This window comes from Scophthalmus maximus, chromosome 8 (assembly GCF_022379125.1).
Source record: "Scophthalmus maximus strain ysfricsl-2021 chromosome 8, ASM2237912v1, whole genome shotgun sequence".
NCBI lineage: Eukaryota > Metazoa > Chordata > Actinopteri > Pleuronectiformes > Scophthalmidae > Scophthalmus > Scophthalmus maximus.
Genome location: NC_061522.1, coordinates 21,720,225 through 21,732,961, shown reverse-complemented (window position 1 = coordinate 21,732,961; position 12,737 = coordinate 21,720,225). Strand labels below are relative to the sequence as shown.

Sequence of the window (12,737 nt, the reverse complement as noted above, 5' to 3'; positions counted from 1 at the left end):
ATTTTCTGAAGAGCCGCGCAAAAGCTTCAGGTTCCACCGAGATTTGAACTCGGATCGCTGGATTCAGAGTCCAGAGTGCTAACCATTACACCATGGAACCACAATATGGGTTTGGATGACACATATTATATCAACACTGCCTGTCATTGGATGCACATGTAACTATTTAAAAGACTGATCACAATTGTGATTCTTGTGAAGAACATTATGAAGAACATTAGGATTTTCTAATACAGTTGATCTCGTTATGTTACATGTTGCGACACCGTTGACTAGCAAACGTGGTGAGAAAACAATCGGGTGCTTGTGGTGAAAGGACAATAACCCTTATGCGTGTTTGTACTTACGCATACTGGTTCTGTGTCAAAGAAAAAACGTGGCCCGTACGGGGATCGAACCCGCGACCTTGGCGTTATTAGCACCACGCTCTAACCAACTGAGCTAACCGGCCATTATAACAAAATGTCGGCATATTATTAAATTTTAGCCACTATGTCAATATGTTGTAGTTTGCGAATGCTTTAATAGTTACTAAATAAAGCTCAACCAACTTGGATGACGAGACAGAAAGATACGAAATATTGTGAAATACACCACTTTCTCCGGTGCTTGTGTCGTGACTGGCTATTTAGCATTAGCAATATTTAATTATCAGCTGTGTAAGCTAACCTTGTAAAGGACAATTAGAAACACCAAATTCCCTTTAAAAGGCTTACGGCTGCTTTATGAAAAGTCAAATATTTTGTGCGATTACCCCTTACACCGCAAATAAATGTAAATTAAACAGTAAACTCTATGGGCCCAGCACATTCTAATACACTGCCTTGTGTATAGACCGTTGTTCCTCTGCTACTTCCTGGGATTTATTTCTTGATCGTCAACCATCACTCGTGGAACTTCGACCAGACATATCAGTGTGTGCAGAATGACAGAGAACAAGCCGCCGCCTATGCCAAGTCCAGCGACCGCTCCATTACGCAGGGCAGGAGCCTGCTGCTGGAGCTGAACGACAAGGCATGGGCGGGACTCCACAAGAGATGGAGAGAACGCAGTTCATAAGTCTCAAAGCCTCTGGGAAGAAGCTGCACTTTGGTATAGGGCTGAAACGATTCCTTGAATAATTCGAATACTAGAAATTATCGAAGCTTCGTTTAATCAATGTTACTAAAGTTGCACCGCTCACTGTGTTTCCTGTTATGAATGGGGCAGTGCGTAGAGAATGAGCGGTGTGTTGAGTGTACGAGCTTGCAGGGAGAGAGTGACTTGAGAGAGAGAAAAAGAATTCCGGTTTGCATGCTAGCAGCAGATATGTAGTAAATGTTACAGCTGATGTCCAATAATAAACGCAGCAACGCCTCGGCTCCACAATGAAAGTCTCCGTGTGCCTCTGTGCGCCTGTTGGAAGGATAATATTCCTGGAGCAGACCGCTTTCCCTGCTCCCCGACTACATTCTGGATGACGGGCAGGATAAAAGATCAACACCCCTCTCAATAAAGCAAAAGTATTTCTTATCCGATTTCTCGATGGAATAATCGGTAGAATACTCGATTACTAAAATAGTCAAAAGAATGATTGTATGTTATTAGCAGAAGCTTCTCAAACCTCTTATCTACGATATACCCATTCGTCTGATTTAAAAATTTATAGAAACATAAAACCCCCGCGATGTTTCCAGGAATCTGTGGAGGAGCTGTAAATGAAATCCTTTTAGTATCACTGTTAGTTTGTTAGTTTGCTAGTTTTGTTAACATGCAATACACATATAATAAATATACACTCATATATACTCATATACTCATCAGTCCGGAGAAGAGTGACTTTTTGGGTGATACTCTCTGTTAGGACTCATTTATAATCTTGATAGCTTGGCATATGTATCAAATCTATTTTCATACTTATTTATGATAATAACAATTGACTATTTTAATTCTGATAATAATGGTAAATGACTCTTTCAGTTGATAGTAACACGTTACTACTTTTGTCTGATGGAGGCTGTAAGTGGTCGTGTTTCACTGAACCTTTCTTTCTTTACTCGTACTATATCGTGTGTGACTTCAATTAATTTTTACCTAATTACTTAATTCTTTCCCTCTTTTCCTACATGTGTTGGACCGTGTGAAAACATGGGCCAAAACACGAAGGAAGTACTTCAATCTTTATAGCCAGAAGGCAGGCTCTAATGAGAGCATATAATTCTGCTGCTTGTCGATGTGCCTTTAGACATTGAATTGCATCCATAAGTTCACGATCACTCACTACAGCACAACCAGGTGTTCGTTATCTTTAAATCCATCATTGTACAAAATCAGAGCAGAATTTTGAATCAGTCTGCTTTATTTCACTTTAAAGAAATATGAGGGATTGACTATATGAATTCCTCATAGCCAGATCTCCTTGCTCCATCATGTTCAAGATGTGCAGCCCTGTATAAACAACATAAACAACACAGACAACAGTCGTGACCAAGTACAATGGCAGTAATTTAACAATTATGGCAATATTGGTAGCAACATCAGCTACATCTCTGAGACAGCTCGCCATGCCAAGACCACAGGCGGAAACCAGTATGAGTAATATGCAACAGGGCGATAATGTGACGCACGCTTCTCATGCAGGTTGAACCTGATGATGTTCTGAGAGGCCCAAAGCCGGTGCTGAGGTGAGGGCTTGCACGAAAGGCAGTGTGCGCGGGAGGGCGGATACAATATTCTTTAGACAATGTCAATGTCTCTTTTTCTTTCTCAGCACGAAAGGCAGCTTCAAACAGTCTTTTAGACGAATATTCTATTGTCTCTTGTAATTAATAACAGTCCAGTGTCTCTCAACTCTCTGTTGTTGACCTTTGGCCTCTGTAAGGCATTACATGCTTCTCTCGATGTTGACTTCACTTCTCACCGCTGCCACCCAAAACTCAAAAAGGCTGTCTTTGGAGCTATTCTGGCCCAGTTATTTGTCTGCCTCTACTGTATGTAAAAACAAACAAATGCTGACGCAATATTTTAAAATCTAAAAACGGTCACATGGAAGACACCTCAGTTGCTCATGTGAGAAATATTGGCTGTATGCTGAATGGTTGCTGAATACACCAAACAAGAAAATATAAAAACCATAAATTCCCCACACCATAGTTGTAAACAGTGCACAGATCAAGTTTTCACACTGACAGAAGTCCGTGGTACTCTACCTTACCTGTACTGCTATAGACATTACTGCACCAGATTATCACTTTGAATGTGACTGTAAGAAAGGCACTTTTATATTTGTTACAAGATGTTTATTACTTCCAGCACATTGGTTGTTGTTCAGTTCACCTGTGATGCTTCCACTTGCTGCACAAAACAAACCAGTACCCGTCATGGCTGCTTGACTTTACAGTTATATAGTCTGTCTAAATATAAAGTATTAGAGACTGTCGTCTATATTCTGAGATGTAGCTCTTTAGTTCCATTTTATCCTACAGATGTGACATAACAGTGTTGTCAACATAAAAATGTGAGCTACACTCTAGTAGTGGACTTCACATTTTTCATTATCTGAAGCATTTATCACACTCATTTATTAATTTTAATCCTACAGTCACAATGTGGACGTGGTGATGAGTTTGTCCGTCGAGGGGCCCAGAGAGCTGCAGACCTTGGTGTGCTGTGTTTGGCTGGTGGACTGTGGTGGAAAAGTCTTCATCCACTCTGTTTCCACTCCGTGAGGAAGCGCAGCAGCTGATGTCCTCATCATCCACTGTGGTGACAACAACCTGAGGGAGATCAGTAGCATCATGCTGGTCCACATGAAGACGACCTGCAGCAGACTCACCTCCAGCACCTTGTGAAGGGGACCTGTAACTGCTGCAGCTGGCATTGTCACTGCTATTCAATTTGGCCTAAACATGTCCCTGGCTTTCATGGACAATGTTGAGTTTATTTTATGGTCATCAATGTTGATAAAAATACCAACTATAGCTCCAACACTTATTATTAGGGGATACAGTCCCACACTGTATCCCCTTCTCCTCCCACCACATGGACTCTGCACCTCTGGGCTCATTCTGAGCTCAGCTGTTACTGCTTGCACAGGCCCAGTCTGTATATTAAATGTGTTCTATAATTTTAATAATATCCACCTTTTTGTGCTTTGTACCTTCACTAAAAATACATCTGAGAGTTAATCTATCACTTCTGGTTCTGGCTAATAAATTATGTTTATATCATAACCATCTTTGTCTTTAATACTGACTGAATGTGTGAGATTTCACATTCAGATCTGACTATTAATTGACAAATAACTCATACACTACAGATAAAACCGTAAGTAATAACAGGTTTGTGTGATTTATATATATTTTAAAAGCTGTGTAACAGTACATTTAATGATAAGAACTGAGTGATTAATTTTTCTTCTTTGCTCTTGGAGACAGAACATGGTCAGCACAAGACACAAATAAAAAATAGTAAGACACGTTTGTAAATAAAGAGGTTTGTGTGCTTGTGTTATGGAGATATTCAACTGTATTTGAATGTAGTTTTAGATTTAACAGAGTTCTACCAACACAGTGAATGTACAGTACAGTATGTATAGAATATTTAATTGGCACCTTTGTTCTCATTTTTCACTTGGGAAAAATATGACCATTAAGTTATTCACAAACCTATGACCCCAGGTCCACCTACCTGGGGTCAGTGCTGAAGGGATGAGCCCAGTTCAGTTCTGCCTCATGTTGAGCTTCCACTGGTTCAGTCTGTCTGGATCATCTGGAGAAAAACTACACAGACAAACCTTGTCACATGCGATCACAAGTCTGTTTCTGCATCCTAATTATCTATGTCGGTTTAAGTAAAACATATGAATCAAACTTCTTGTGTTCTTCTGGGTTTTTTTTTAAGTTACCGTACAGGCGCAATAAAAAAAACTCCATCACAACCCAGAACACAGCGCATCCTCTACGTTAACTGTATCTTCTGAAACAATGCTGATATGTGACATGAACACTACATTACAAACACCTCAATGTACCTTGACAGTTGCATTAATGTCACGTTAATATTGCATTGCTCGTATTAAACGTGGTGGACCATATTTACCATCCACACGCACCTGTTAACCAGCTCATGTCGGTGTCGTATTGATCCCGCTCGCCTCGTCAGCAGAGCCAGAGTCTCGCTCATGCTAACCCCAGGCTAGCTGGCTGATAAGCACTTTAGTGTGCTAAGCTAAAAAGCAGGTACCGAGCGCAGACACCGACACCCGCTAATGACTGCAAACATAGAACAACGCCATCATTTAACTTAACTAAACAACAGGAGCGCAAGCTTCCTGGACTTATCTGTTGGGACAACTGACTGCAGAGCAGGCGGATTATTAATCCGAAAGTAGCTGGAAATGTTCTCCGCAAGCCTCCGACACAGCGGTCGAGAAGTCCCGTTCAATGACCGGGGATTAGCTCTGGTTTAAAGCTAACGCTGCCAGCGGCTACTGCCACCGAGCGACGAGCAAACTGCGGCGTCACCAAGGGGCCAACTCTGAGGCTGAGAAATGAAGCCTAAGCCTTTGTGACAAATCAGGCGTCTGCGTGTGGATGGTAAATATGGTCCACCACGTAAAATACGAGCAATGCAGTGTTAACGTAACATTAATGCAACTGTCAAGGTACATTAAGGTGTTTGTAATGCTGTGTTCATGTCACATATCAGCATTGTTTCAGAAGATACTATTAACCTAAGAGAGGATGCGCTGTGTTCTGGGTTGTGATGGAGTTTTTTTTATTGCGCCTGTACGGTAACTTAAAATGAATCAGAAGAACCAAAGAAGCTTGATTCCTATTTTTTTACTAAAACCGACACAATACATAATTAGGATGCAGAAACAGACTGATTGCAACCATTGCTTCGTTTGTGGGGTAGAGGGACACCGTGCTGTTGGATGCTTAAAGAGACCTAAGCCGTCAGGAAACGCACCTCGGTCATGGCAGGGGGACAGGCTGTGACCGACATTAGTGTTCAGTCCCACCCAGCTAACAGCAAGCCAGTAGCAGCTAAGGCCAACCACAACCTCATCGCTCCTTCATATTCACCAGCTGAAATCCAGTCAACGTCACAGCGAGTAGCTACATTAATCAGAGAGAAATGTCTATTTAAATGTAACCTCAGTGGATATACCGTGACTGCCCTTTTAGACTCCGGTGCCCAAGTCAGTATCATCGACCGCCCATGGAATCAAAAATACTTACCACAACTGGAAGTGCGCCCTCTCAGTGAGTTCTTAGGAGACAGAAACCTTGACCTCACTGCGGCTAATGGTGAACTGATACCATATGATGGATGGGTTGAACTGACCTTTAACCTGCCTGGCAATGATGATCCGAACCTGGCCATCCGAGTACCCTTCGTGGTCAGTCAGGTGAACCTGTTGAGGCCAATAGTGGGTTTCAACGTCATCAAAGAGCTCATCCTAGGGCAGGAGACTGGAATGGAAGTTGTCGCTGTGATTGCTAGGTTGCTGAAAGAAGCTATGCAGGTTGAAAATGACAAAGCTGAGGCAATAGTGAATCTTGTACAGACCCAGGAGCCCAGTCATGGTCATGCGCTAGTGAGAGTTGGTCGACATGATGTCCTCATCCACCCTGGTCAGGTTGCTCACATCAAATGCAAGGTACCTGCCGACTTCCCCTCAACAGTGGCGTTGTTTGAGGTCAACCACCCAGACCTGAAACTCGAGCAGCTAGATCTTGGTGATGGTCTGGTTGAGGTCCACCACACCAGGCATCCTTATGTTGAAATTCCAGTGTGCAACTACACTCAACACAATATTACACTGGGCAACTTCACGGTGTTAGGCAGTGTCCAGCAAATAGACAAGATACTGGAGACAGACCAGACAGCCTGTATTGAGGTTAACAATGGTTACTCACCTGTTCCTGCTAGCATGGATGACAAAGACCAAACAGAGCAACTGTCCCAGTTGTGGCATCCCCCTGTCAATGTAAGCCATCTAAACGAGGAAGAACAAGATGTGGTGAAAAAGATGCTCTATGAGGAGTCAAATGCCTTTGCTCGGGATGACGATGATATTGGATGTGTTCCGAGCCTCCAAATGAGCATAACTTTGAAGGATGACATTCCAGTGCAGAGATGTTATGCATCCATCCCCAAGCCTCTCTTCAAAGAAGTCAAGGACTACATACAGGACTTATTGGCAAAGAAATGGATAGTGAAATCAAAGTCCCCATACTCTGCACCTGTAGTCTGTGTACGGAAGAAGATGGGAGCTTGAGGCTGTGCATTGACTATCGGCTTCTTAACAAAAAGACGGTTCCCGACAGGCACCCCTTGCCACGTTTCCAAGACCTCATTGACACGCTTGGTGGATACAGCTGGTTCTCGATTTTGGATCAGGGAAAGGCTTATCACCAAGGCTTCATTTCTGAGGGGTCACGAAACTTGACAGCATTCATCACCCCATGGGGCTTGTACGAGTGGGTACACATCCCCTTTGGGCTTTCAAATGCACCTGCAGCATTTCAGAGGAGCATGGAGGAAATGCTCATCTCCCTCCGCGATGAGTACTGCATCCCATACCTGGACGACGTCCTCTGCTATGCGAAAACATTCGAAGATCATGTTGAGGCACTGAGACGTGTCCTGAGGGCCCTACAACATCACGGTGTGAAGCTCAGGCCAACCAAATGTGAGCTCTTCAAGAAAGAGGTTCGTCATGTAGGAAGGCTGGTCTCTGCTGATGGAGTTCGGATTGACCCCAAGGATCTGGAAGCTATTCAGGTTTTAAAGGACAAAACCCTGAACACTGTTGGAGAAGTCCGGAAGCTCCTCGGATTCCTCAGCTATAACCGGACGTACATACAAGACTTCTCTCGGATTGCCAAGCCGATGTATGAGCTCTTGCAAGAAAAAAACAGTGCAATGGTGATGCCTCAGCCCAGGCAAAAGAAGGGAAAAGGGACACAGCTGTCAACAAAGACACCAGTCAAGTGGACTGAAGAGCATCAACAAGCCCTGGTGCAGCTCATACATATGCTGTCAAACCCGCCAGTGCTTGGTTATCCTGACTTTGACCTCCCTTTTGTATTACACACTGATGCATCAGAACAAGGGATCGGTGCGGTGTTATACCAACGTCAGGGAGGGAAGCTCAGAGTGATTGCCTACGGGTCCAGAACATTGACGCCTGTGGAACGAAACTACAACCTTCACTCTGGCAAACTCGAATTCATGGCATTGAAGTGGGCCATAAGTGAAAAGTTTAGGGATTATCTGTTTTACGCCCCCCACTTCATTGTGTACACGGATAACAACCCGTTAACATATGTACTGAGCACTGCCAAGCTCAATGCTGTGGGCCATCGATGGGTTGATGAGCTGGCCGACTTCCGGTTTGAGGTAAAATTTCGACCTGGGAAAGCCAATGCTGATGCTGACACACTGTCCAGGTTGCCATTGGACATCGACAGCTACGTTGACTCATGCACCAAGGAACTGGCCGAGACAACATTCTGGCAACATGGGAAGGCAGCAGAGCGGCCGAGCAACGGGATGTTGCTTATGTAGCTGTCCTGAACCTTGCGCAACCTAATCCGACCTTACCAGAACTGCTCCCAACCATAAGCTCATGAAGAGCTCATGAAATCTCAGCGAGATGATCCTGCTATTAGTCAAGCAATCACACTGAAAGAGACTGGAAACACTCTGACTGGTGACATGAGAAGGAAAGTCAGTGGTCCAACAAGATAACTTCTTCATGATGGGAGAAGCTTCAACTCGAAGATGGGCTGCTATACAGGAAAACTAGTCAGAGGAGGCAACTGGTCCTGCCTGATCAGTACCGATCAATGGTCCTGAAACACCTTCATGATGACATGGGTCATATGGGGACCGAAAGAGTGCTGGGCCTAGCTCGAGATCGCTTCTATTGGCCATACATGAAACAGGATGTGGAAGCCTATGTGACTAGGAAATGTCCTTGCATCAAGCAGAAAAAACCTGTCTCACACGTCAGGGCACCCATGGGGAGCATTACCACCAGCTCACCCCTTGAACTGGTGTCTATTGACTACCTCCACTTGGAGCCCAGCAAGGGAGGGTTTGAGTACATCCTGGTGGTTGCAGACCATTTCACCAGGTTTGCACAAGCCTATGCGACCAGAAATAAGTCGGGCAAGACAGCTGCGGAGAAACTCTTCGACGATTTTATTCCCCGGTTCGGCTATCCATTGAAACTGCATCATGACCAGGGGAGAGAATTTGAAAACGAACTGTTTAAAACCTTGCAACAGCTGAGTGGAGTGGGTCACTCAAGGACCACCCCCTACCACCCACAGGGAAATCCTGCAGAGAGATTTAACTGTACCTTGCTTCGAATGCTCAGAACCCTGGAGGAAAAAGAGAAGCAGAGATGGAAAGAACATCTACCTCAAGTCCTCCATGCATATAACTGCACCAGGCATGAGTCAACTGGGTTTTCGCCTTTTTACTTGATGTACGGCCGTCACCCACGTCTACCCCTGGACATGATCTTTGGTCTGGCCACCGACGAAGAAGCCACCTCTCGAAGAGGCTATGCAGAGAAGTGGGCCTCAAGGATGAAGGAAGCTTACAAACTAGCCACTGAGAAGAGTCAACAATCAAGTTCTTGGGGAAGGAAGTACTATGACCGCCACATGAAGGGTGTTGTCCTCAAACCTGGTGATCGCGTCCTGGTGCGTAACCTAAGTGAGAGAGGTGGATCAGGAAAGCTGAGAGCATACTGGGAAGACACAGTTCACGTTGTGAAGGAAAGGTTTGCTAATGGGCCTGTTTACAAAGTTACCCCAGAAACCGGTGGAAATAGGGTACGAACATTACACCGCAACCTTCTCCACCTGGTCAATGACTTGCCAGTGGAATTAACCCAGCCACCACCAGAATTACCAGCCAGAAGACAGCAGGGTTCGCCAAGACACATACCTGGTCCATCAACAGAGCCACTCAAACAAGGAGCACAACAAAGACAATCACATGCAAAGAGACAGAGCGAGTGGAACCCAAGTAGTGACTCCTCTGATGAAGATGAACCACAGTACTGGTTGAGAATACCTGTAAGGAAGGGACTTGACAGTGCGCGAGTAGAGCCGGTATGTGAGTCTCAGAGACACAATACCTCTGGGAGATCTGAACAACTCCTACCACTCGTGCAGGAAAGACAACCCAGACAAAGTGCATGTGTCAGGGAACAAGGAGGGGGTGTGCCTGATGCAGGAAGCAGGGAGACTGACCACATGACACATGAAGAGGAATGGACAGAAGAGGAACATGTACCAGTAGAACATGAGCAGGAAGAGCTGATGCCACAAGACGGTAGGCCAGTACCATCTCAGACAGGCGGTGGACAGCCCAGGGATGCTCAGGCTAGGCACCTACAAGTCCGGAGGTCCACACGTGAGAGAAAGCCTACCCAGATGCTGACATACGAGTCCTTAGGCCAACCCTCTTATCAACCTCAAATGGGTTGCAACACGGCAGAGGTCTATGGATTGACCGCAATGCCAGCTTGGGAAATGCAGAGACACTCTATGACCTACACGCCTTTTGAGACAATGTCATACCCCTCACCATACCAAATCATACCATACACCCCAGCACTGCACCTTACTACACCACTACTTGTGTATTGACACGCACACATACACATGCACACACAGGTACATACTTACCTTGAACTTACCTTGAACTTACCTTTAAGTATTGAAAGTGTTCGGAGTTTAGCAATGGGTCTATAAATGTCTGGAGCCATTTTTATTTTTGTCAGGGAGTGTGTGACGCACACAAAATGTGTGGTCACAATTTCATGTATGTTTGTTTAGTTTTATGGTGAAATGATTGTATGTATAAAACTGTTCAATCTTAGGCATAATGGTTATCTACTACCTTTCAGAAAGAGTAAATAAACCTTTCAAGGTAATGCAATTGGAGAATATGAGTGTGGCCAGTAGGGGGCAGTGTGGCGCGGTGCTTCTCCCACGGACCCTCTTTGTGAACGGACTCCTGTGCGCTTCCTCATTCTGCTGAAGAAAGTGGCATTGAATGGAGCACCTGTCGCCTGTCTCATTTGTTTCTCCTGTGTTACAGGTCGGTAATGTTAAAACACACACATGTTGATAAACATTTTATGAGCTGTCATGGCGATTTTTGTAAAGCTAAAGTGTCCATTTTATGTGTGTATGGATCAAAAGAGAAATGCCATTTTTAGCAGCGTTGCGTGTCTCAAAATGGCGTCGGCCACAAAACTTCCACGGGGGACAGAGTAAGGTCCAAGCATCGTTTCTAGTTTTTGGCTCCAGTTCATTTAAATATTGATGCTATAAAAACTGTATTATTATTATATAGACATATTGGTTTCACAAGTTGATGTATATGTTATATATATTTTAATGTTCTGTTTTGCAAGTCTTCAGTTCATTCATTTGAGAATTTGTAGCAGTGTGTCATTTTGTTTTGTTTACACTTATGAGGGAAAGGTAAAGAGCCCTATGTACCTTCGAGCTAAGGTTTTCTTCTGTAGCCTTTGACTAATTATTAGCTCAGTTAAGGGACTGAATGACTGTTTTGTACAGCGATACATTGAATGTATAATTATTCCATATGGAGGAATTGTTTTATTTTGAAAGATGAAAAGATCGTTATCTGTTTCTGTATTTTATTTTGATTATTGTCTGGTCTATTATTTATGGATGATTTTTGAAACTCAAGAATGGGATGAAAGTAGAATTTAAAAGAGGTGTTGAATACCTGTTAATAAAGATTCTGCTGAAGAAAGTGGCACTGAATGGAGCACCTGTCGCCTGTCTCATTCGTTTATCCTGTGTTACAGTGAGAATCTCATCTGATTACGGGATCTCAGTGTGGGACCTGTAACAATTACACACACAAAAAGGTAATATTTTTGCCACAGCCCTTTCTGTGACCTCTAGACTTCCCCAGTGCTTGTTTCCCTGTATCTCCCCCTCTTGGTGTGTGTGTGTGTGTGTGTGTATCTCTCAGCAGGGGCATGGCTCAGCAATCACCACCTGGCACAGCTGACTCTCATCATCCTCAAGCTCAGTACAAGAACCCCAGCTCTCCACTCACTCGTCACCAGATTGTTCCGCTTTCTATCTGGTAACTCTCCAGGTCTTCGTATACGAGGAAAAGTAAAACCTTACTGATCTGTTGTTTTAACTCACCTATGCCTCCTTCTCCTCCAGCATCACCTTCCACCTGGTTTCCATCTCTCCAGTTCATCTCCACAATACTATCGGCCTGGACTTTACTAACAACTTTACTGGATACAACTCTCAGTAACGCTTGTTACAATGCATTTTAACCTGAAATGAAGTGGTGTTTTGTTTTTATACAGATTCGCCAAAAACTCTGCGAGATCGGCAGAGGAGAATAATCCACGCACCATCCGCGCCTAGAAGCTAAGCTACTTGCTGTTGTTAATGCTTGAAGAGACGATGACTGCGGCAGCAGTAGACAGTACATTCGCGAGATGGACATACGCCCATTAGTTTCATTTTGTCAGAGACAAGGACAAGACGAATATTATAGTTAAGTGCACTTTGTGTGCGAAACCAAAAGATTTATCTACTTCCCAAAATAGCACCAGCAATTTAACCAAACATTTAGAGCGGTGCCACGCTAACGTTAAGCTAGAAGCAAAAAGGAAGCAAACGGAGGATGACAGCGGGGGTAAAACAAAGCAGCCAAAA

At 44.1% G+C, this 12,737-nt stretch overlaps 2 non-coding genes across 2 annotated transcripts; both read right to left on the bottom strand.

Annotated features, from left to right (window-relative positions):
• Nucleotides 1-28: 28 nt before the first annotated feature.
• trnaq-cug lies at nucleotides 29-100 on the bottom strand. Its single transcript has one exon. It is a non-coding gene; the product is annotated as a tRNA-Gln (tRNA).
• Nucleotides 101-377: 277 nt separating this feature from the next.
• Nucleotides 378-451, bottom strand: trnai-aau. Its single transcript has one exon. It is a non-coding gene; the product is annotated as a tRNA-Ile (tRNA).
• Nucleotides 452-12,737: the final 12,286 nt, after the last annotated feature.